The sequence below is a fragment of the Neltuma alba genome, unplaced genomic scaffold, assembly GCF_004799145.2.
Source record: "Neltuma alba isolate B1F8T4 unplaced genomic scaffold, ASM479914v2 tig00011962_pilon, whole genome shotgun sequence".
Classification (NCBI taxonomy): Eukaryota; Viridiplantae; Streptophyta; class Magnoliopsida; order Fabales; family Fabaceae; genus Neltuma; species Neltuma alba.
Window position 1 is genome coordinate 1 of NW_021636540.1, and position 10,102 is coordinate 10,102.

The 10,102-nt window shown below is 33.5% G+C and overlaps 1 pseudogene; it reads right to left on the reverse strand.

The window, feature by feature from the left end:
• Positions 1-793: 793 nt before the first annotated feature.
• Positions 794-2,420, reverse strand: LOC114720054 (WAT1-related protein At5g07050-like; annotated as a pseudogene).
• Positions 2,421-10,102: the final 7,682 nt, after the last annotated feature.

Sequence of the window (10,102 nt, forward strand, 5' to 3'; positions counted from 1 at the left end):
CCAACAAAAAAAAAGAGAGAGAGAGAGGTTAATTATTAAAATAATGTAAAGTAGTGCAATCATGGTAAAGAGAAAAGCATGATACGCAGGATTACAATAACTTTAATTAGTGGGTTTTAGCATATATAATATAAATGGAGATGATATTTAAAAAGAACACAATAATTTCTCATGGGATATTAATATTGAAGACATTGTTCTTAAAAAATCAAATATAATTACAGTAACATTGTGAAGAGTGGAAGAGGCATCGGCATAAAATAGAAGGGAGAATTTTTTTACTTCACATCTATTCACAGAATTGAAGTCAACTTCCTGAACGTTACATCGAGCTTGTTGATCAATTCAGGAGCGTAAATGCCACATTAGCAATTAGCACAAGAAGACAAGACGGCAATTTCATTTGCAGTGCAGAGAATCCAAACGCGAATCATTAAACCCCACGCATTGTCTGAAAACGGATTCCCTTCTTTCATATTATTCCCTTCTTCTTCTCTCCAGATTTGATCCCTTAATCAGAAATTCGTAAACTAAACGTGTTTTCCTTCTACAGTACTTAACTCAGAAATAGCTTTAATAATATATCCAATACTCTGTTATTAATTAAATGTCAGAACAGCAAAAATTGAAGGTGCAAAAAAGGTCCCCTGAAATCTCTCTCTCTCTGCCCCTCACGCATGCGAAGCACCCTCTGCTATTCTCTTTACTTTCTGTCTCGTCTCTGCTCCTTTAAGCTTTGGGAACACTAATAGCTATAACCACAGGGCCTTCAACCTTTTGCATTTCACAGGGTTTGCTTCAATATCTTCCTTCACTTGTGCCATCCTTCCATTTTCTGAACATCCTTTTATTGCCTCTGAGATTGTCTCTGCCTCTTCTTTCTCCTTGTTCTCCTTGTACTTTCCCCACAGAACCGAGTACAGACCCACTACGATCAGCACAGCCCCTATCACTCTGCAATTCACGACTCAAATTAATTAACAATCAGTAGTTGCGGTAACTAGGGATAATAGATTGGGGGAAAAAGTTAAGGGTATAGAATTTACCCTCCAAGTAGATATTTTCGGCCAGGATGAAAGAGCCCATGATAGCTACAATGATCATCATCAAAGGGCTGAAAGCAGTCACGAAAACGGGCCCTCTTCTCTGCATCACAACCCCCTGAACGTAATAGGCAATGCCTGACGATACTATACCCTGTTTCACCATATTTGAACACATATTGATGGGATTCTTGTTTCCTGGGAAAAACAGAGAGAGAGAGATATCAAGGCTTACCGCATAGGCCGCGGCTAGCAGATTCATGTCCCACCCAATTCTCCAAACAGAGGGATTATGTTCCATCACAAACGTGACCGCAATTGATTGCAGTGTACCCATGAAACACACCAGTGATGTGAGGGATAGCTGAGCCGGGTATGTCCTTAACGTCACTGCCTGAAGGATGAAGAAAGAAGACCAGGCAAGGGTCGCAATTATGAGCAGAATAGAACCCTTAAACCAGTCTTTTCCCCCAGAATCAGTGGCCGTAGAAGGAGTATAGTCTCTCTGGGGTGACGCATGTAATGAGACCAGAAAAAGTTTATGACTTGGCCCTTGTACAGTGTCATTAACATAGCCCCCGTAACTGTGACTATCGTCCCAATCACCTTCGCCTGACATCGTACTTTTCTGAAGTCTACCTTCTCCATCCTGGCAACCAAACAACACTACACCATTTGAGATCGAACCAGAAGAGAAACAAAAACAGAATAGTTTCGACAACTGTCGTATTTGTTGTACCTGCAGATAACTGCCATGAGAAATGTCAGTGCGGGGAGCATGTTGCTTATAGCACATGAATAGGTTGGGGTAGTTAACTTCAAGCCCGCGTAGTACAGATTTTGATCAATCACAGGCCTGTAAAAGCAGAGGAGCGGATAATAAGCAGCAGAATAGTTGATGGGGTTGTATTCCACGCAGGAGATGAAGTTGAAGGAATAGGGAACTAAATACTAACCCAAGAAGTCCGAGAACGAGAATTTGCATGAAAACGAGGAATGTGATCTTGGGCCTCACTTTCCTGAGAGAGAGAGAGACAAGGAAGAAAGAGGGAAGAAATAAGCAATGAGAAGGGAAGAATATGAGCATGGTGAATCGAGAAAGAAGTGAGTACCTCTCAAGAACAAGAGCGAAGGGAGCAACGGCGGCGGTGGCGAAGGCGTGCCGGTAAACGACAAGAACATAGTGACTCATACCTCGGTTGAGGGAAACCTTGGTGATGATGTTCATGCCGGCATACCCGAATTGAAGAGAAATCATGGCTATGTACGGCCTACACTTCTCAATAACACTCACACAACATCCCTTCCCTTCCATTTCTCTTCACTTTTGAACACTATCGATTACTTAAAAAATCACAGATTTGAGGAGGAGCAAGCGTGTTACTGTCTCCCAAATGAAAAGCCTAGCCCCTCCCTCCTATTTATAAGCCTCTCTGGTGAGGTGAGCTGATGGCTAACTGAGTCTCTTGAAGCAACCCTTCCCCAATCTCACGCTTTGAAAATACCTCACACGTGCGTGGGAATGCACAACATCGACATCAAGTCAGTTACTGGCTTCATCAAAATATTGTCTGGCCAATTCTGCCGAAGCCAATCTGACCATATGATCCAACTCGATCATACGACTTGTTGCACGAAATAAGCACTTGGATCTTTCCGAAGATTCTAATTTGTTGGGCGTGCATGAGCATGTTATTAATTATAATAAATGGATTCCACGATGCAACAAGAGAGTGGATCATTTGGGGTGGATTTCACTTAGTTTAATTTGGCTGGTTAATCTTAGATTTGATGATACCCGCCAAAACAACCCAGGGCTTGATGATCAGCTGATGTGTTGCGTTGTGGAGATTTGATTGGTGAAACAGAGCTAATTATGGATAAATTAATACGTCACTTTGATTATTGGTGCCACTATTTTAATTACTGTGGCACTTTAGTTCATATATCCATAAAGAATCTGTCATTATGTGTATTCCATATATCATTATTCTGCATTGTGTTGGTGGGTAGTGGGAACACAAACTAGAGTTATTTGTTTATTTATTTATATACTGTATTGCCACGGACGGCGTTTAGGAAGTGATATATTTTGAGAACATGTATAGATATTTAGAATAAATTAATGACAACAAAGTAACAAAGTTACTGATAGATTCTTTTAAAATTGACATTTATTACCATTCAATTAAATAGATGCTTAGATAGAAACCGTATCATAGTTTTAAAAAATTTTTATAATAAATATATAAAGAAATTTATCTCGTTTTGTAGCCTTTTTCATGTCGTCAAATACCACTAAATTCTAGTATTAAGGGCGGTTTAATTAGAAGTTACTCCCGGACATAATTCTTTTGGATGAATAATTTTTTCTTCGTGCTTCCCTTTGTTTCATCAGAGTATGTACTGCCTTCTCTGTTAAATAAAGTTGTGATTAGTTTGGAGGGGGAGGGGGAAGAATAGCTATCTTTGATGCAATATATTAAGTTAGATGATTTAATGCTTGGAATTGAATAGATAATGTGGGTGCGTATATTGGATTAATGGCTGACTAGACAACTTAATCATCCGCAGGAGGTAATAATATTTTGGTGATTCATCAAAGTGATGGGCAAGTTGAGAGAGATGGTGATAGCCAAGAATTTTTCTACAATGTGTGTGTGTGTTGTGCGTTATATGGTATATTTGTGGGTGGGAATCGAACGCAAAAGTATAAGTGCCATGAATTGCCTTCAATTGTATTATAAATATTATTATTGCTGTGATTCTTATAAGAATATATGAAGATAAAAGGCCTATCACCCTACAATAGGGTTTAACACAGGCAGCCGCCTTGAGGTCAACTATGGAAGAAAAGAAAATAATAATAATGATACGATCTTGTTACACAGATATGCTAAAGCAAAATTCCGTATGTTATAAGAGGAATATGTAACAAGATAATTAAATAATCACTCAAAATTTTTACCCCAACTACAAAATGCTAACCACGTATATAGCTTTGCACGAGTAATTCTAAACTACTGTAGACTTGTATAAGTTTTTATGTATGGAATAATCACTGATATGGCAAATTATAGTTCCCGATAAAAAACTCCAAGTTATATATTAAAAATAAACATCAGCAAACTAATATAGGCAGGCAAAATATGCATTTTAAGATAAGTCATGTCCTCTATTTATAATATTTCTAGTAAAATTATACAGTGATTGGTGATTTATGATCCACTGTATTTGAATTATTGGCGTAATTCTTTTTGGACCTAAAGCCACTGTGAAAGGCCAAGGCCCAGATTATCTCGCAAAAGCTGTACTCTTTTCTTTTCTTTTTTTTTTTTTCCACCCCTCTATTATCATGATTCAATTTCATTCGTTAATTTTGTGGCCACCAAATAGCCCTCAATAGAGGTAAAACGACAAATCAGCCATCTCCTGTTTTTGGCATTCCGAAACAAAGATATTAAATGGTTTAATTAACCCTTTGGCTAAGCGTGTTCGATTATTGTGTCAACTTGCAGAGCAAAAATGACATTTTGACCCCATTTAAGGGGCATGTCTAACAACGCGCGCCTTCAAAGTTCAAACACCTTCCTTCTGTATTATTATGACTTCTTTTCGGTACAAGTATTATTAGGACGTTTTTAAATTCTAGAAAAATATTGAAATTAAGCGTGCACCATAAAAAATAATAAATATTATATTAAAGTCATTTGATATATATAACTTCTTCCAAAGATATCATCAAGCTTACAATAAATTGACACCTCGCCTTCCAGTCTTAATTGGTGCATCCAGTTGAACGGTACTGAAGCAATCAAAGCTTTGTACTTGAAGATGATAATACTCCATCTGAATGAATAATTAGTAATATATATATACATACATACTCTATCCGTTTCTAAACGTGAGATTCATTTTATAGTATAATAATGAGTATCGCACTATAAAACAAATCTTATATTTAGAACGGAAAGAACATATCATATATCGGATAACTGATGATTAATTATCTTTCTTCAGGCTGTTCAAAGAAACTGGAATGAATAAGGCATTTTAGTTGAAACATGCAATGGCAGGAGAAAGACGAAGGCTGTACACACCGTTCTTTATCAGCATCTTTAGGGAAAAGGGTCTTTATAACGAAAACAACATAAAGAGCTCCCACTTAACTAAATATCAGCGAATGATGTTGCGTACTTTAGGTCTGATTTGTTTCCAAACAAAACTTGCGGAACCATATGCTCTTTTTCTAATTCTTTTGAGCAAATGATCTCACTCTCTTTATTTCATTAATCCTTTCTATACAAAATAATTGAAGTCTTCTCCATCGTCCGTCCATCTATCTTTCCAACAAAAATCTATCATACTGCGTTGTCACTCCTTTTAGCAGCACATCTTTTCTTAGTTTTGACCCATTTTCTCTATCTTCTTCTCCATTATTGCACCCTTTTTCTTCAAAGTTGTTTTCTGTCGGTCAAGATCCATATCCATTTCCCTCGTTATAGATAACATTACTAGCCTCAGTGTTACTCATTAATCAATCATTTAGCCAATGAAAGCTTCGTCTTTAATGTCTTTAATTTTTGCTTATTAATTTAATAAGAATCATGCATGCAACGTTTCGTCTTCTATCTGTATAGTGCATCTGCTTTATCTCTTAATATATATATATATATATATATAATATATATTTGATTTGAAAGATAACTAGCCTTCTTATCGAACAACTTCATGCTTGCTTCCCCATTGGAAGAAGCAATTGATAGATGGGTTCTTTTTATTGACTCAAAAGTTTATGAAAATCAATCGGGTTTTTGTTTGTTTGTTTGTTAATGATCGATGATATATTGTTTGTTGATGACAAATTAAGAATTGATTAATAACTTTAATTTCTCTCTGTTTTTTTTACCCCTTAATGCGTGTTCTCTGTTCACTACACTAATGGGCTTGCTTTTCATAAAGATTACAAAGTGTTGAAGATTATTTTACTTGGACCAGAATAGTGCGTTTTGATTCCATGCACACCAAAATATGCAAGTCTTCTTCAGTAGAGTGCTGTAGTTGAAGAAATAAAAGATGGGTCCCTAGCTGTAGAACGCACTACTGGTCAAGATAAAACTGCGTGTGTATTAGAATTGAGACTAGTCCATTTAATTCTGGAAGAAAGTATCTAAATGGGCGATTCAAAATCTTAAAATTAAACATTATATAAATAACTTTCAATTCATATCCAGAAATCAAAAGGCATTAATAAGTTTACGTGGATATATGTATATGTGGGTGTTTCACGTGTATTTCTTTGGTCCTATTTATAGGGTTTTGTCTTGTTTATAGAAAGAAATTTTTTATATAGATATACAATTTTACCTTTCATTTATTATTATATTGATTTTAATTACATGAGACATAATATATATTAAATAAGGATGAAGATGTAAGTTGTTGAATTTTAAATGAGAGTTAATGGAGTTTAAGGTTTTTCTTAGGTTTTTTTTTTTTGCTAAAGCATAAGTATCCTCCTATTAGAGGCAATTCTATTCAAGACACTGTCGGATACTAAATGTGGGCATCTCTCCTAGCGGGGAGGTTTTTTTTAGTTTATGTTAAATATATCGGAAGTGACTTAAAAATAGCTTCAGACGAGTATAGATTTTCCTCACCCTAAATTTATCCTTTTGGCCAACCTCACCCTAAATTTATCTAATGTATGACACTTTTCCCCAACTGCTCAGACTTGAATAAAGGGGTGTTTGGGAAACTCAATAATACTTTTCAGAAGTATTTTTTTTATAATCGAGACAAATTTTTTCATATATTTACCTCGTACACTATAAAAATATTTCTGAAATCATAGTTTTGATCTTACCCCAAACATTCTGAACGAGACGTCAATGGGTTTTAATTTAGTTTGAAAAAAATGCACTTCCATTAATTATAACTTCGTTGAATGGTTGAAAATATTTATTGTGTGGACTGCTATTGTAGTTAGTTACACATACATCCACTGATATACATTCACTACTCACAGAGGAGATAAGGACGAGATGGAAAAAAATCCTCACTACTATCATACTTCATAAATAAATATAAAATGATAATAAAATATAATAGAGATATAAATTAAAGTCTATCATTCTTAACTTATCACATACCCTTGCTTCCTTCCTTCCTTTTTTTTTTTGGGCTCACACGTGTACGTAAAGCATTAATTTACTGTTGGACTAAAGAAGCCCCCCATTCAACAACGCCGTTAATTTTGATCAAAAATAGCTTAATTATCATTTTAATTCCTCAACTTTCCATTCATATCTTAATTGTGACTTTTTACGTTGGTTATATTTAATTTCTTAAATTATTTTTTATTATTTCTTAATGCCATGAGAGTCTGAGAGGGACCTTGAAAGGTCCTAGCTGCAAAAACAAGCAGGAGGGACTAATTCAAAGAGATTCCTTGAGAATTTATTTATTTATTTTTGGGGTAGAAGATTCTTCAAGTATTTTTAGGGACAAACTGATGGTTTAAAAATATTTCTAATTAATTTTTCGTTATGCCGTGAGAGGGACCTTCAAAAATTGTAGAGAAAGAGCAGTTATTAAAGGGATTTGATCCAAAGTGATTCGTCAAATTTTTTTTGGTGCCATAAAATGGTCTTAAATTGATAATGACATATTAAATGTTAAAGAAGAAACTAAATAAAATGCAGAAATGACGATAATTAGTTGAGCTAACGAATAAGTTATTTAGGGATATATATATATTGATGATTTAGCCGTGAAAATTGAAGCTTTAATCATTTAATTTGGACTCAACTAGGTCGTGAACAGCTAATAATAGCAGCAGAGAAAATGGTGCGAGGCATTCATTGTGTTTTGTCTCGTCAAAAATAAGATTCATCATTATAAAAAACAAGCTATAGCAATATATGGTATTTGATTTGTTGGCAAAAAAACATAGTATTTAATTTAATATTTAGGAGAATCAATTAGAAACTATAAAGTGACTTTTGGGATGTTCCAATTCCATTATAAAGATACTCTTCTAGTCCTAGTTATAAGTTACTTCTAACATATTTTACACAAATCAGAAAAATTTTAAACTTCATTAGCTCTCATTTAAAATTTAATAACTTTCTAACTTCATCCATATTTAAATACATTATACCTTATATAAATAAAGTCATCATAATAACAAATAAAAGGTAAACTTGTACATTCATACAAAAATTTTCTTTCAATGTCTTATAAATAGGACCAAAAACATCTTCTCTCTTTACCTATAAATAGGATGAAAGGAGTAATTATTATATACTTATTTGATTCTATTTATAAGTCACTTCCAACATGTTTTACATAGACCAAGAAAAACCTTAAATTTCATTAACTCTCACTTAAAATTTAACAACTTTTCAATTTTATCCCTATTTAATATACATTATACCTCATCTAAATAAAGTTAACATGATAATAAATAAAGAGTGAAATTGTATATCTATATAAAAAATTTCTTTTAGTACCCTATAAATAAGATAAAAAATATCTTCTCTTCCTACATTATAAATAGGACAATAGGAGGCGGAGGATGATGAGAGAGATTAGGAGTATTAGGGGGTGTTTAGATAGAAACCAAACTATGATTTCAAAAGTATTTTACATTTTATGAAATAAATATATAAAAGAATTTATCTTGTTTTACAGAAAAGTACTTTTAAAACTAGTTTTAAAGGTTGCTAAATATCCCTGTATTCTTCTAGCTTCCTTCTCGTAACTTTGTTGTTAGTAGTTTACAGTTTTTCATTCAAAATAAATAAATAAATAGGACAAAAGAAGTATAGTTAAGGTGAAAAAAAAAGACTATGAGAATAGGATATTAAGATTGAAGATGAAAGGCGGACACTAAAAACTAAAAAGTTTTATTAATTTTTTTTCCAAAAATATATTAATTTGTGATATATTAATATGAATGACAGGTGACGATGCATGCACCAGACTGAAAATATTATCTGTATTTTATTATATAACTATTTTTTTAAAAAAGAAGATCTTGAAGAGGCATGCGCATGCAGACTAACAGTGAATGAGGTCGGGAACTGATTGGAAGGATACGTCGTTTTCATGTAAAGCCTAACCATTAATAAGCCTATCAAAATCCACCCGCCAATTAACTAATCCGTTAACTTTTTCCTTAATTAACAAGAAGCTCATTAATTATAAGGGATTATGGTGCTTATAATTATAACAACAAGTGACGTCACAAAGTCATGACTCTGATTTACACACGACATGCGTTACATCAGCAAACCACACCACGAGACTAATTTAGCCATCGTAGTCCTCGAGTTTATAATCTAATTATGTCAAAATAATAATAATTAACTTTATCACCCGTTTTTATTTGTATGTTATCATGCCATGTTAATGATTTAGGCTTTATACTAAATAGAGGTTGTTTTTATTAGTTTTGCGCAGTAGTAAGATGATATGACACGATGAACATAAACTAAAATAGATTTCTTCTATGGTAACCACTTAAAAAGCATACATACAATCCGATAATATTTGAGAAAATGAGAACTAGATCATATAATAGAGATAAGGTCAAAAAACCCCATAATCCAGATCACACCAAACATTTTTGTTAATATTTTTTAAGTGTAGAGTCGTAAGTTTAAATTCTCTATAAAAAGTATAATAAATACGTATATGACCAAAAAAGCAATAAAAATCAAAATATACAAATCAAAATTAATACAGTACTCTTTCAGTTATAAATATAAGACTCTTTTATAGTTTAAATTACATTTATAAAAAGGGTCTTATATTTAAAATCGGAAGAGTAGTATAATATAAAATGCAAAGAAGGGAAGTGTTTAGCAACCTAGTTTAGACTGAAGAAAAGGACAAAAGATAAGGTTTAAAAGATCAATTTAATTAGCTAATAACGATTAGTATTATGGGAAGGACAGAGCAGGGGGTGACTCCTGATCGGCATGATTTGTTGGTATTTTGATTGACATGATTTCTATTTTATAGGGACAATTATTTAGAAATGCTTTCCACTT